The sequence below is a fragment of the Chrysemys picta genome, chromosome 2 (genome assembly GCF_011386835.1).
Source record: "Chrysemys picta bellii isolate R12L10 chromosome 2, ASM1138683v2, whole genome shotgun sequence".
NCBI lineage: Eukaryota > Metazoa > Chordata > Testudines > Emydidae > Chrysemys > Chrysemys picta.
Window position 1 is genome coordinate 121,998,634 of NC_088792.1, and position 13,582 is coordinate 122,012,215.

Sequence of the window (13,582 nt, forward strand, 5' to 3'; positions counted from 1 at the left end):
ACAGCACAGATCAAAAGGATATTTGATTTGCTTTGTCTTCATTTTGCACTTAAAAAGCAATTGCAAATATCCATGGATATATATTTTACAGTACACTGTCAATGATTTCACCTTATCAGTCAACATAGACGATGGACATTTGTAAATGAGATAACACACATTCACCAACTTTGATAGCTCCTAGACATTTTATTCATATCACTACTCTTTCCATAGACAGTAGAATACATCAATGCTAAAACTGGTAAAAAACTGCTTTGAGAATCCACAATTGAATTAAATAGTCAATGGAGGTCATTTTGCCTTCATGCCCAGAATATGTTAATGAAATTTTCAGATGACTTCAGAAACTGGAGCTAACTTTCTGTTGATGTGTGAAAAAAATAGTACAGACAAACATTAAACACAGAGCAGTCCATTACAACTCTCTATAACTTAATACTTAATTTCACACAACAGCTGGATGATCGGACAGGGGTTGAACAAGGTTTTTTTTTTATGGGTATTATAAAATGGTTTGTTAGCTTGCTAATTCCACTTCTTTTTGCGAAGCAAAATATCAAGCTATTCAATTTGAGTTTACATGGTGGAAAACATTTCATTTATAATTATTTTGCTTTATTATAGATTTTCAGTTTAGATAACTTCAAAACTTTTTTTTCTTGTATAGCAAATAATATATCTCATCAAAAGGTACAGTCTGGAAAGAACTAATTTGCTCTTAAAATTATCTGAAACTAAATAGTTTTTAGCATTTGCAAGTTTTGCAGTACATGATTTTCTTTGGATGTTCTTAACCTGTGCAGTTTCACTAAGCTTATTTATTTTGTTTACTTAGTCACACAGTAATAAAATACTCTGTCTGAAACAGATACATTTAAAATCTAAATCCAATTAGCTCACATAAAACCAAGAAAAATAAGTTATTTTTATGAAAAGGAGTCTCATTCATATGAGTCCAAAAATGTTATTAAAGACAAAAGGGAAAAAATGTATGACAATGAAACAAACACAGAACTCAACCAAGTTCTGTACTTTAAAAAATTATAAAACTATCCTGATTGTTTTGAGACCCTTAACTGAATTGTCAGACTTCTGTGCACATAAAATCTCAACTTAAATACTGCATTATCTAAAAACTAAACTGAACTAAAATAAAATCAATAACAAAATTTGCTGAAAACAAAAAATGAAATCAACAAAATCTGTTAATGATGAAATTTTAAACTCATAAAAATACAGTAATTACATTATAGTTCCCACAGCAACAAGAAAAATTGTTAAACTAGAAAATGTGTTTTCTTGTTGTTACATAAAACAGAAAGTATTTGAGTTACTATCTTTTTTTATTTTTATATCACCTTTGGACTGAGAACAATTATAGGAAATTTCAGCCGAAAATATTAAGTTGTTAGTCACTGAGAAGACAGGTTTGAGAATCTTATTCTTTACTATAGTGACTCTATAATTATTTTATTGCAAAATATTATGCAAATTGCAAAGCACATTATGTCCTCTTCAGTAATACCCTTGTCCTTCTTAAACATCCTCATTGCCTACAGGGGTTCTCATTATACTGATATCACTGTGTAATTAGTTTGGCAAACAACATATAGCCTGAAATCTTTCTACTTTGAACACGACTGTGTGTTCTATGTTTGTTGCTTTTGCAAGGAAAGAAACAGACAAACATTAAAGAAATTCTTTTATTAAATGTTTATGAAATGAGGCCAGATTGTCAAAATAGCTCAGCACCCAACCGCTGTAATTTAAGCACCTAAAAAAAGTGACATGATTTTTCAAAAGAGCACAGCTCCCATTTAGGAATCCAGTGTGGTGTCCAGAGGTGAGCCCAGCTGTCTCTTCTCTTGACTCCCTCCAGAGTTAGGGAAGCTCCTGTTTCATGTTTTGCTCTCACAGAGGGTTGGGGAATAAGCCACTGGTGCTATGTGTTATCTCTGGGGGATGGTTGTGGAGTTATGTTCTCTCATTTCCTACCCCTTCTTTGCACAACTGTTGTGGGAGCTTTTGTTCTATGTGGTTGCATAAGGGATTTAAAGCAGAAGAGACTTTATGAGGAAGGTGTTGCTAGCATAAGAGACGGCAAAGAAGAAGGCACAAAAACACTTGCAGGAGAAGTGGAGAAATGGATAGCACCACCAGCAAACCAGAATCAGGGAGAGAAGCTATTGAACATATAAGAGTAGATAAATAGAGAGGGGCAGGGCTAGGGAGGATGTCTAAGGACAAGAAGCATGAATTTAATTTAAGTTCTGAGCACTCACAGCTGCCAAATCAATTAGAGCTGTGCTTTGAAAATACTGAAGTGCTTTAAAATACTAAGTACTCTGAAAAATCAGGCCAAAAGTGAGCACCTAACATTAGTAGACAATTTTGGTGTTAATCTCTGTGCCTCAGTTCCCCAATTGTAAAGGGAGGATAATAATACCATCTGTTCTCACAGGGGTGTTGTGCATTAGTGTTTCTCTCTCATTAGTGTTTGGGAAGCACTCAGATGCCATGATGTCAGCATCACAGAAATGTCCAGGAGGAAATTAATAATTTTGTATTCAGTGCAGTTTCGGATGGTAGTTAATAAGATCTAGGGACACACATCGAATGAAGAAGATAAAAAGAAATATTGAATAATTCCCTATTCATAAATGAGTCAGGAATCCTGTGGGAAAAAATAGGACGTGATCATGTCATTAAAGACTGTATCATAATGCATACACACAAGGAGGTTGAATTAAAATTGCATGGGTAACCTTATTTTCAGCATTTCCTAACTTTGAAGGGCTTAACTTCGCAACCTGAACATTCTTTTAATGTAGCATTTTTGGATGTAATATACATAGAGGAAAAAAGAGGAGAGAAAGAGAGACAGACAGATCTTTTGGTGCTGTGCAGTCAATTCACACTGCACTGCCTCCATAATCTTGCTGTAAAATAAGAACACAAGAACATAAGAATGGCCATACTGGGTCAGACCAAAGGGCTATCTAATCCAGTATCCTGTCTTCTGACACTGGCCAACCCCAGGTGCCCCAGAGGGAATGAACAGAACAGCTAATCATCAAGTGATCCATCCCTTGTCGCCCATTCTCAGCTTCTGGCAAGCAGAGGCCAGGCACACCATTCCTGCCCATCCTGGCTAATAGCCATTGATGGATCTATCCTCCATGAATTTATCTAGTTCTTCAACAATCTGAAGAAAGATCACCCCAGAGTAAGGATCACCATCCAGTGGGATAGAGCCAATGCAGGGCTCTTATGTCACACACTCTGCCTGTTGCTGGTGCAGCAGGGAAAAAGGGGCATAGCTGGAGAAAAGGGGATGTGGCATTTTTGTTCCCCCGTGACCATTATGGCCTGCAACAGAAACAGTGGAGTGCAAATGTGATCTTTAAATCTCTGCCTTGCACTCTACCATTCTGACATAGCCAGAGATTTGGCCCAAGATTAATTACCTCCCAGTGCTCAAAGGCAATTACTGCATGTAAAAAATACTGATGCAATAAAAATAATATAATACCCATATAATGTTTATATGACTGATTTCCCAGTAAGGCAATCTTAATTTTTGTCTTGGGTTCTAGCCTTAAGGATAATCCCCTTAATCTTCCCTTTACCCCCTCCCCCCCCACTGCTCTCAAAGCCCCTCCTTTTGGACTCAAAGATTAAGACAGAACTAATTTCAGAGCCAGAAAATTCTGCTTTAAATCAACCAGAGGAATCATCAGTGTGTGACACAAGGCATTTGATCCCTGTAAAGGATGAACATAACATACTAATTTAACAGCACTCCATATTCCTCTCAGCTGAAGAAATGGGTGACTGGGCCTACAAATTAGAACAATACATATCTCTATTATTCAGGAACCAGGCTCACCCAGAATCCTATATTTTTTAATGCTTTCAACCTTAATTATGTATAAATCTCCAGAGAAAATGTGACTTTCATGAGTAAACTGGCGGTTGCCCAGTTTTGCTAACTTGCTTTATATTACTGTTACCCCAGCAACATAGCTTGTGAATCATTTATTAACCATTGTCAGAAACATATTTTCAAATCAAGCCAAGGCAATCACTCTCCTTTTCATTTACTAAGGCAGTTCACTGAAATATCAAATCAAGAGATGGGAAAATCCCCATGTCACAAGTGCTAAAGAAAACAGAGGACCAAATTCAGCAGTGATGTCAAAAGTAGTGTGAGGTACTTGAGAATAAAGTCAAGTTCATCTATTTGATGTTCCCTGGGAACTGCCATTCTTTCTATCTCTATCCCTTCCCTACCTACATGGGATAAGTAGGTGCCTCACCCACATTCTTCATTCATGCTCTTCCACTTTAACCCCCTCATTGTGACCTGCTGCTGGCTGACCTTGCTTGGGTAAGTCACTTCACCTCTCTGTGCTTCAGTTTCCCCATCTGAAATATGGGGAGAATGATACTGACCTCCTTTGTAAAGCATTTTGAGATGTCTAGATGAAAAGTGCTGTATAAGAGGTAGGTTATTATTTTAGTTATAGGCAGGGCTGGTAGTAATGCCTCTTATTAAGATTGCCTCATATTTTAGGCCATGTTTTCAGTTGCTTATAACTTTGCCAGACTTTAATCATTTGGGCCAGGTGTCTATGTTAGGTATTATTAATATTGTTGTTGTTGTTTTGGAAGGTGGGGGAAGGAGGAGGGAATTTCAGTCAAAACTATTGAGATGTTTCTGAGGAAAAGGGTAGGGAAAACCTGCAGTCAGGCTTGGCCGTTGAGGGGCCCTCAACAACTGCAGCTTTGATTCCTGCCATCTTAGAGGTGGTAGACAGTCTGTTTCCTATAGCTGAGTATTTTTAAACTCAGCCAAAACAAAGGCTCATGGATAGTAAACATCTGCTAGTAGGAAAAAGTATTAGCCTGGAACCCATGGATTCACATTAAAGGATAAAGACACCAATCACCTGGAATAACCGGTGTGCAAGGTTTATTCCTTGGCTACACTCAAAATAAAAACTGCCAACTATCAACCATTGTTGGCAATATGATTTCCTGGAATAGGCCTCACTATTGCCTTGGCACTAGTGGTCTCTCACGGGGATGATGCACAATGATGTCACTCCCCATGGGATCTAGAACACCTCTTGCTGATTTCCAACAGGCAGGAATATTCCATCTCCCTGTGAGAACAGCTCACTGGTTACACTGAGCTAAAAGGCAGTCTACTTGACAGGACAGCCTTCACATACTTTCATATACTGATCTGTGGTCTAATTGAATACATCCCTGGTTTGTGTAGGGAGAGACATCTATCAAATAACATTTTATATTCTGCACTCTCCTTTTTATAGCACCAAAGATTTTCACCAAATTGTTGGCTTTGATAACTATTTTTATCAGAGGTCAGATCATCTATGTCTGTATTTAAACTCTGGTCCTCAGTAAAGTGTATATATTGTTGCTATCCTAGGAACTTTGTGTAAACAAAAATGGTTTATTTTCATCCCCACACAAGATAGGGAGTCACTGGAGTCCTGATAGGCCTCAAAACTGCAAGACTTTCCTGCCAGAGGACTCATTCAACTGGGTGACACCTTTTATCAGGCTACATGTGAAACTTCTGTGGGCTTGCTTTTAGATATGCCACCATCATCTGAACACTAGGAACACCTAAGACATTGTGGTAATAATAATGGTAGGGTCCAGATATTCCTGAATGTGATAGATGACAGATTTCTTCACAAAATAGTCATTGAATCAACAAGAGTTAATGTCATTTTAGATTTAGTACTGGTAAGTACTGAAGACCTCATGGAAGAAATGGTTGTAGAGGATAACCTTGATTTGAGTTAATTCAGTTTAAACTAAATGGAAGGATAAACAAAACAAGTCCTGAAACTAGGAGTCTTGATTTCAAAAGGGCAAACTTTAAAAAAGTTAAGGAAATTAGTTAGGGAATTTGACTGGACTAAAGAACTTCAGGATCTGAATGTGGAGGAGGCTTGCAATTACTTTAAATCAAAATTGCAGAAACTATCTGAACCCTGGCTCCTAAGCAAGTGGAAGACATTCTTAGGGAAGGGTTTGTGACATTGCACCCCATAATGCTTTATAGAAATACGCTTATGAATGTAAATATGACATAACTGGAATATGTTTTATGCTAGATATGCCATGTAATATATCTGTGCAAAGGTTATGTTCTTTTGCATGTATTCATCCTATTTGTACAGATGTATCATTCTTTTATCTGAAACTAGGAATATGAAATATAACTCGGAGGTCCTATTGTAGTTATGCAAAGTGTGGGCCATTAATGGTGTCTTGGAATCTTGATGGTTCCCATTAACCAGGACAATTGGTTGTAAATAGCTCTGTTTACTTGTAAGTCTTCCTGTATACATGTGTGCTGGCAAGTGGGCAATGAAGTCTTACAGTGATGTGATCATGTCACCTGAACTGGAATCCATCTTTAACCTGGTGCTTTTCCATCTAGAAGGAGGGGTGAGAACCCAGAGAGGGACAAAGGATTCCTGCCTTGTGCAAAATATATATAAGGGGGTGGAACAGAACAAAGGAGGCTGCAGTCATGAGAAATCCCCTAACTACCACCTGAGGTGGAGCAAGGACTGTACCAGGGGAAAGGATTGGGCCCAGAGGAGAAGGAGGCTAGTCTGTCAAAGAAGCTTATTGGAACATCTCTGAGGGTGAGATTTACCCACATTGTTTCCTACCATATTAGCCTTAGACTTGCGTGTTTTATTTTATTTTATTTGGTAATTTACTTTGTTCTGTCCATTATTACTTACTACCTTTTTAGAGGTCAGAATGTGCCAGGAAAAAGTGAGAACCACCAAAAGCCAAGCAAGAGTTGAACCTTACAAAGGAATTTAAAACCAATTATAAAAGGTTCTATAGCCGTATACATAAAAAGAAAACAAGGAAAGAAGTGGGACCGCTAAGCACTGAGGATGGGGTAGAGATTAAAGATAATCTAGATATGGCCCAACACCTCAATTTTTAATAAGAGTGAAGAGGAGCTTGGGGGCAGTGGCAGGGTGGCTAATGGGAGCAAGGCTATGGAAATAGCAATTACCACATCTGAGGTAGAAGCCACACTCAAACAGCTTACTGGGACAAAATCATGGGGCCAGGATAATCTCCATCCAAGAATGTAAAAGGAACTGGCACATGACATTGCAAACCTAATAGCAAGGATTTTTAAAGAATATGTAAACTTGGGGGTCACACCCTATGACTGGAGAAATGCAAATACAGTACCTATGTTTAAGAAAGGGGAAAAAACGTGATCCAGGAAACTATAGACCCATTCGTTTGACCTCAATTGTATGTGAGGTTTTAGAACAAATTTTGAAAGAGAGAGAAATTAAAGATATAAAAGTAATGAAGATAAAATACAACATGGTTTTACAAAAGGTAAATTGTGCCAGACCTATCTGATCTCTTTCTTTGAGAAGATAACCATATTTTCTAGACAAAGGAAATGTAGTACGTCTAATCTACCTGTACTTCAGTAAGGCATCTGATACAGTTCCACATGGGAAATTATTAGTTAAATTGGAGAAGATAGGGACTAATACAAGAATTGAAAGATGTGTAAGTAATTGGCTAAAGGGGAGATGACAACGGGTCATGCTGAAGGGTGAAGTGTCAGGCTGAAGGGAGGTTACTAGTGGAGTTTCTCAAGTATTGGTTTTAGGACCAATCTTATTTAACATTTTCTCTAATGACCTTGACACAAAAAGTGGGAGTGTGCTAGTAAAATCTATAGATGACGAAAAGTTGAAAGGTATTCCCTATACAGAGGAGGAGTAGAATATCATACAACAAGATTTGGACAACCTGGAAACTAGAGTAATAAAATGGGATGAAATATAGTAGTACAAACTCATGCACTTAGGGACTAACAGCAAGAATTTTTGCTATAAGCTGCGGGCATACCAGTTGGAAGTGACAGAGAATGAGAAAGACCTGAGTGCATTGGTTGATCACAGGATGACTATGAGCTGCCATTGTGATGTGGCCATGAAAATGGCTAAGGCTATCCTAGCATTCATGAGATAGGGAACTGTTATTTCCATTGTCCGATGCACTGGTAAGATCTCATCTAGAATACTGTATGCAATTTTGGTCTCCCTTGTTTAAGAAAGATGAATTCAAAATGGAACAAGTGCAGAGAAGGGCTACTGAGATGATCAGAGGAATGGATTCTATCTTATGAGAGAAGTCTTATAAGGAGGACACTTATAAGGAGACTGAAGGAGCTTGGCTTGTTTAGCCTAACTAAACAAAGGCTAACAAAGGAGATATGATTGCTCTCTATAAATATATCAGAGGGATAAACACCGGGGACAGAGGAATTATTTAAGTTAGGGACCAATTTTGGCACAAGAACAAAAGGATATAAACTGTCCATCAATAAGTTTAGACTTGAAATTAGATGAAGGTTTCTAACCATCAGGAGTGAAATTCTGGAACAACCTTCCAAGGTGAGTAGTGGGGCAAAAAACCTAACTTGTTTTAAGACTGAGCTTGATATGTTTATGGAGGGAAGGGTATAAGATTGTTTACAATGGCATTTGGCCCATCCACATTAGGAAATCTCTACAACAGTCAGAGATGGGACACTAGAACGGGAGAGCTCTGAGTTTCTTTAGAGAATTCTTTCCCAGGTGTCTGGCTAGAGGGTTTTCCTAACATCTCTGGATCTAATTTCCCTTGCCTCAGGTCAGATTGGCAGAGATCTTGTGTGTGTGGAGGGGGGAGAGGAGTGGGGTGTTCTCCTTCCTCTGCAATGTGGGGAACAGGTCACTTGTTCATTTAAACTAGAATGAAAGATGGATTCTCTGTAACTTGAAGTCTTTAAATCAATATTTGAGGACTTCAATAACTCAGCCAGAGAGGTTATGAGCCTATTAGAGGAGTGAGTAGGTTAGTTTCTGTGGCCTGCAACATACAGGAAGTCAGAGTAGATGATCATGATGGTCCATTCTGGCCTTAAAGTCTATGAGTCTCCAGCATTCATTATCCATTATGCCAGTGGTGTAAGGCCCAATTAGGAATCTTTTCTCAAAAGATAATGCCCATTGTCTCCTGCTTTGCTCCAAACATAAGCAAAAGCCAACTTCACTGAGATGCACTTTTGTCTTAGACTGGGCTCAGACATTCTCTTTCAATCCACTGATTTGGGAGGTCCTTCCAGAAGTCAGTAAGGAGGGAGCAAAGATGTTATCAATTACTCTGACCAGTATGGAGCAATTTTGCTGTCCAAATCCTGGATCTGATATTGCTATCCACAACTTCTGCTTTCCAAACTATGGGATCTCCCATACCAAGGTGGAGAAGTGAGTTTCCACTGTGGTCCAAAGATTCTGAGTTTTCCAACTTGACTAATGGATTGTTGGGACACTCAATGAAAGGAGTTCTTCTGCTGCCCAAACAATTCTACTGGGAGCAGGAGAATTTGACTAGGCAAACCTTTTCCAGAGGATTGGAAGAGATTCCCCATCTAAACAATTGAAAAGTTTAGTTGTGCTGCTGGCAGACCAGGTGCCAGCTCATGCCAACATCCCTATGTCTCAACTGGACACTGACAGATACATAGCTGGCTATATCTGGCTCACTTGTGGTTTAATATTGATAAAACAGGTATTAGAAAGTGTTTAATGTTTAGACTCTATTGAATACTTGTGAGTTGCTGCATGCATTAATCTTACTTATAATTAAGATTATGATTTTGTGATGGTTACTTTTAGTAAAAGTCAGGGACAGGTCACGCGCAAAAAACAAAAAATCATGGAAACTGTGACCTGTCCCTGACTTTTATTAAAAACATCCCTGACAAAATTGGGAGGGAGAAGGGTCCAGGACCCTGCCCTCCCTTTCCCCCCCGCTAGCAGCTGGCAGCTGCAGGAACCCCAGTGGCTGGGAGGGATCTCCACCCTGCCCTGCAAGACAGGAACTGGGGGGAGGGGGTCCACCCACTGCCCTGCAGGGCTGGGAGCTGCAGGGATGTGTGTGTCCCCTGGTGCCCGCGGCAAAGACTTGGGAGCTGCGGGGGGCCTCCGCCCACGGCTGCTGAGCAACTCCGGGGTCCGCTGGGAGCTGAGGTGGGGCACTGCTTGCAGGTTGCCACTGATGGTGGCAGCTGGTCAGTCAGTCAGCGGAGGCTGGGCTGCTGCAGGGCCCCCACTGCTGGCCACGGCTGATCAGCTGCCGGGGCGCCCAATGTCACGGATTCCATGACTTCCACAACACAATCTTAGCCTTATTTATAATATCTGTGTTCCATATTGCAATGTAATATTTGAACACTTCTAATGCAAGCCTCTATGACTGTACGAATCACCATACAGGAGAGGGACATTAATTAGTATGAAGAGCTGCACTTTTACAGAAAGTATTATACCCCTCCTGAAAGAGGAAAACCGTCAATACCAGATGGGCTATGGTTGAATCGTACAACTGGAAGCTCCCTAGATCTGGATTGAAAAACTGTCAACCAAAGGACTGAAAACTCCTATTATTGTTCTGCTCTCCTCCCTCTGAAGATGAGTCATGCAAATGGACTCTTCCCATCAGCTGAGTTTGCAGCTCAGATCACATGGCAGCAGGGGGATAAAAACCCCAGACAAAAGGAACCAAGGATCTTTATGCTGCTTGGATTTGAGGGGGGACAAGGTGTTTCTAGGTATAAGCAAGAGATCCCCAGCTGTGTAGCCTGGGTTAGCCCTTAAGGACAAATAGAGTTTGCTTATAGAGTTTATATAAGCCTATATAACCTTTTGAAACCTAAGAATGTAACTCATTTGTGTGTCTATGTTTGCTTGCTTTAACCTTAAAAATAACTCTCTTAATTTCCCTTTCCTGTTTAATAAATCTTCATACAGTTTACTATAGGATTGGCTACATGTGTTGTCTTTGGTGTGAGACCAAAGCATAGTTGACTTGGGGTAAGTGACTGGTACTTCGGGTTTAGCAGTAACCTGAATATTTCCGTGATTCTTGGTGTAAGGAGCCATCTATCATAAAGATAGGCTCAGCTGGACAGCAAGACAAACCAGAGTAAACCAGGGGACTGTCTGTGACTCTGTGTTTAGGTTGGACATTAGGAGAAAGTTCCTATCTGTCAGGGTGGTTAAACATTGGGATAAACTGCCTAGGGAGGTTGTGGAATCTCCATCTCTGGAGATATTTAAAAGTAGGTTAGATAAATGTCTATCAGGGATGGTCTAGACAGTATTTGGTCCTACATGAGGGCAGGGGACTGGACTCGATGACCTCTTGAGGTCCCTTCCAGTCCTAGAGTCTATGAATCTATGGGTTAAGGCTGTCAAAGTGCCTGTGGAGTTTAAACTTAGTGCAGTTGGTTGGTGAAAACTAAATTTAAAACTCACAACCAATTTGGGATTTGTGCCTTGGTTTTTAACAGCCTGAGGTTGGTACTTGTGCTCCTGTGTCACCATTGGAAGCTTCCCAGGAGTAAACGAGAGGGTCTTCCTTTGCTTTAAACTTGGACTATTTATTATACTTGGAACAGTTAAAAATGTCTTTGTTTTCTGTCAAGGTGCATTTGGTTACAACTTTTCATCCTGTGATGCACAGGTTGACAGTCTTTGCTTACCTTGCAGTTGCAAAGTTTTTAAAAGGATTGCTCTATGGCTGCTTGGGTAGTTGGTGTGCTGTGATAGCAATGGAAAAAAAGAGACTGGATTCTCCATTGCAATGCATGGGGTGTGCTTTGGTTATTCTGCGGACACAGGGAATATTCCTTTAGAGAGTAAATCTCCTCTGCCATGGGAACTCGCCACGAAACTGACTGTACCTCTGGACAAAAACTGATCAGATTGCTTTCTGTTCTATATCTCTGTGAAGATATTCATTACAGTCAGAACTTCTGCCCTGATAGTAAGTGAGATACAGGCCAATGGCTAATCCTCCCTACACCATATTCAATACAATAAAATGTGGTCATAAGAATGGCCATACTGGATCAGACCATTTAGGTCCATTTAGCCCCGTATCTTGTCTTCCGATAGTGGCAAAGCCAGATACCTCAGAGGGAATTAACAGAACAGAGCAATTATCAGGAGATCCATCCCCTGTCATCTGATCTCAGCATCTGGCAGTCAGAGGTTTAGGGACACCCAGAGTATGGGGTGGCATCACGGACCACCTTGGCTAATAGCCATTGATAGACCTATCGTCCCTGAAGTTACCTAATTCTTTTTTGAACCCAGTTATACTTTTGACCTTCACAGCATCCCTGGCAATGAGTTCCACAGGTTGACTATACATTGTGTGAAGAAGTAATTCCTTCTGTTTGTTTTAAACCTCCTGCCTATTAATTTCATTGGGTGACTCCTGATTCTTGTGTTGTGTGAAGGGACAGATAACACTTTCCTATTCACTTTCTCCACACCATTCATGATTTTATAGACCTCTATCATATCCCCCTTTTGTCACCTCTTTTCTAAACTGAACAGTCCCAGCCTTTTTAATCTCTTCCCATATGGAAGCTGTTCCACAACCCTTATAATTTTTCCCTTCTCTGTCCCTTTTCTTATTTTACTATATCTTTTTTGAGATAGGGCAACCACAACTACACACAATATTCAAGGTGTGGGTGTACCATGGCTTTATATAGTGATGTTATATTTTCTGTCTTATTATCTATCCCTTCCATAATAGTTTCTAACATTGTTAGCTTTTTTGACTGCCTCTACACATTGAGTAGATGTTTCCAGAGTAATATCTTTCTTGAGTGGTACCAGCTAATTTAGACCCCATCATTTTGTATATGTACAGTTGGGATTATGTTCCAGTGTGCATTACTTTGCATTTATCAACATTGAATTTCATCTGCCATTTTGTTGCCCAGTCACCCAGGTTTGAGAGATCCTTTTGTAGCTCTTTGCAGTCTGCCTGGGACTTAACTATCTTGAGTAGTGTTGTATCATCTGCAAATTTTGCCACCTCACTGTTTACCCCTTTTTCCAGATAATTTATGAATATGTTAAATAGGACTGGGTCCAGTACAGACCACTGGGGGACACCGCTATTTACCCAGAGGTGAAAGTAAGCCGGTGTGGTCCGGCGTACCAGTAAGAAAGTAGGCGCCGGTACACAGCTGACCGTACTGACAGGGCTGCTGATGGGGGAAAAAGGGGGAGCTGCCCTGGGGCCCGGTGATTTAAAAGGGCCTGGTGCTTCCAGCAGCGGCTGCAGCTACCCCAGGGCTCTGGCGGTGATTTAAAGGGCCCAGAGCTCCCTGCCACTGCCGCCACTACTCCGGGAGTCTGGCGGTGATTTAAAGGGCCCGGGGCTCTGGCGGTGATTCAAAGAGCCCGGCTGCCCTTTAAAGTGGCATGGGCCGGGCAGCACTGAAGGGCTAGGTGGGGGAGTCTGGCACCAGCCGTGCCCCTTCTGCCTGAGGCCCTACCCCTTCCGGGGGTCCAGAGCACCTTCCCCCCCACCTTGCCCAGGACCCCCGCTGCCCTGCGTACCAGTAAGTCATTTAAGTTACTTTCAACCCTGTATTTGCCTCTCTATTCTGCAAACTGACCATTTA

At 40.6% G+C, this 13,582-nt stretch overlaps 1 protein-coding gene across 3 annotated transcripts in view; it reads right to left on the reverse strand.

Moving 5' to 3' along the window:
* GABBR2 (gamma-aminobutyric acid type B receptor subunit 2) overlaps nt 1–13,582 on the reverse strand; it is an 877,787-nt gene that overhangs the window by 448,798 nt on the left and 415,407 nt on the right. The gene's annotated exons all lie outside the window — the stretch shown is intronic.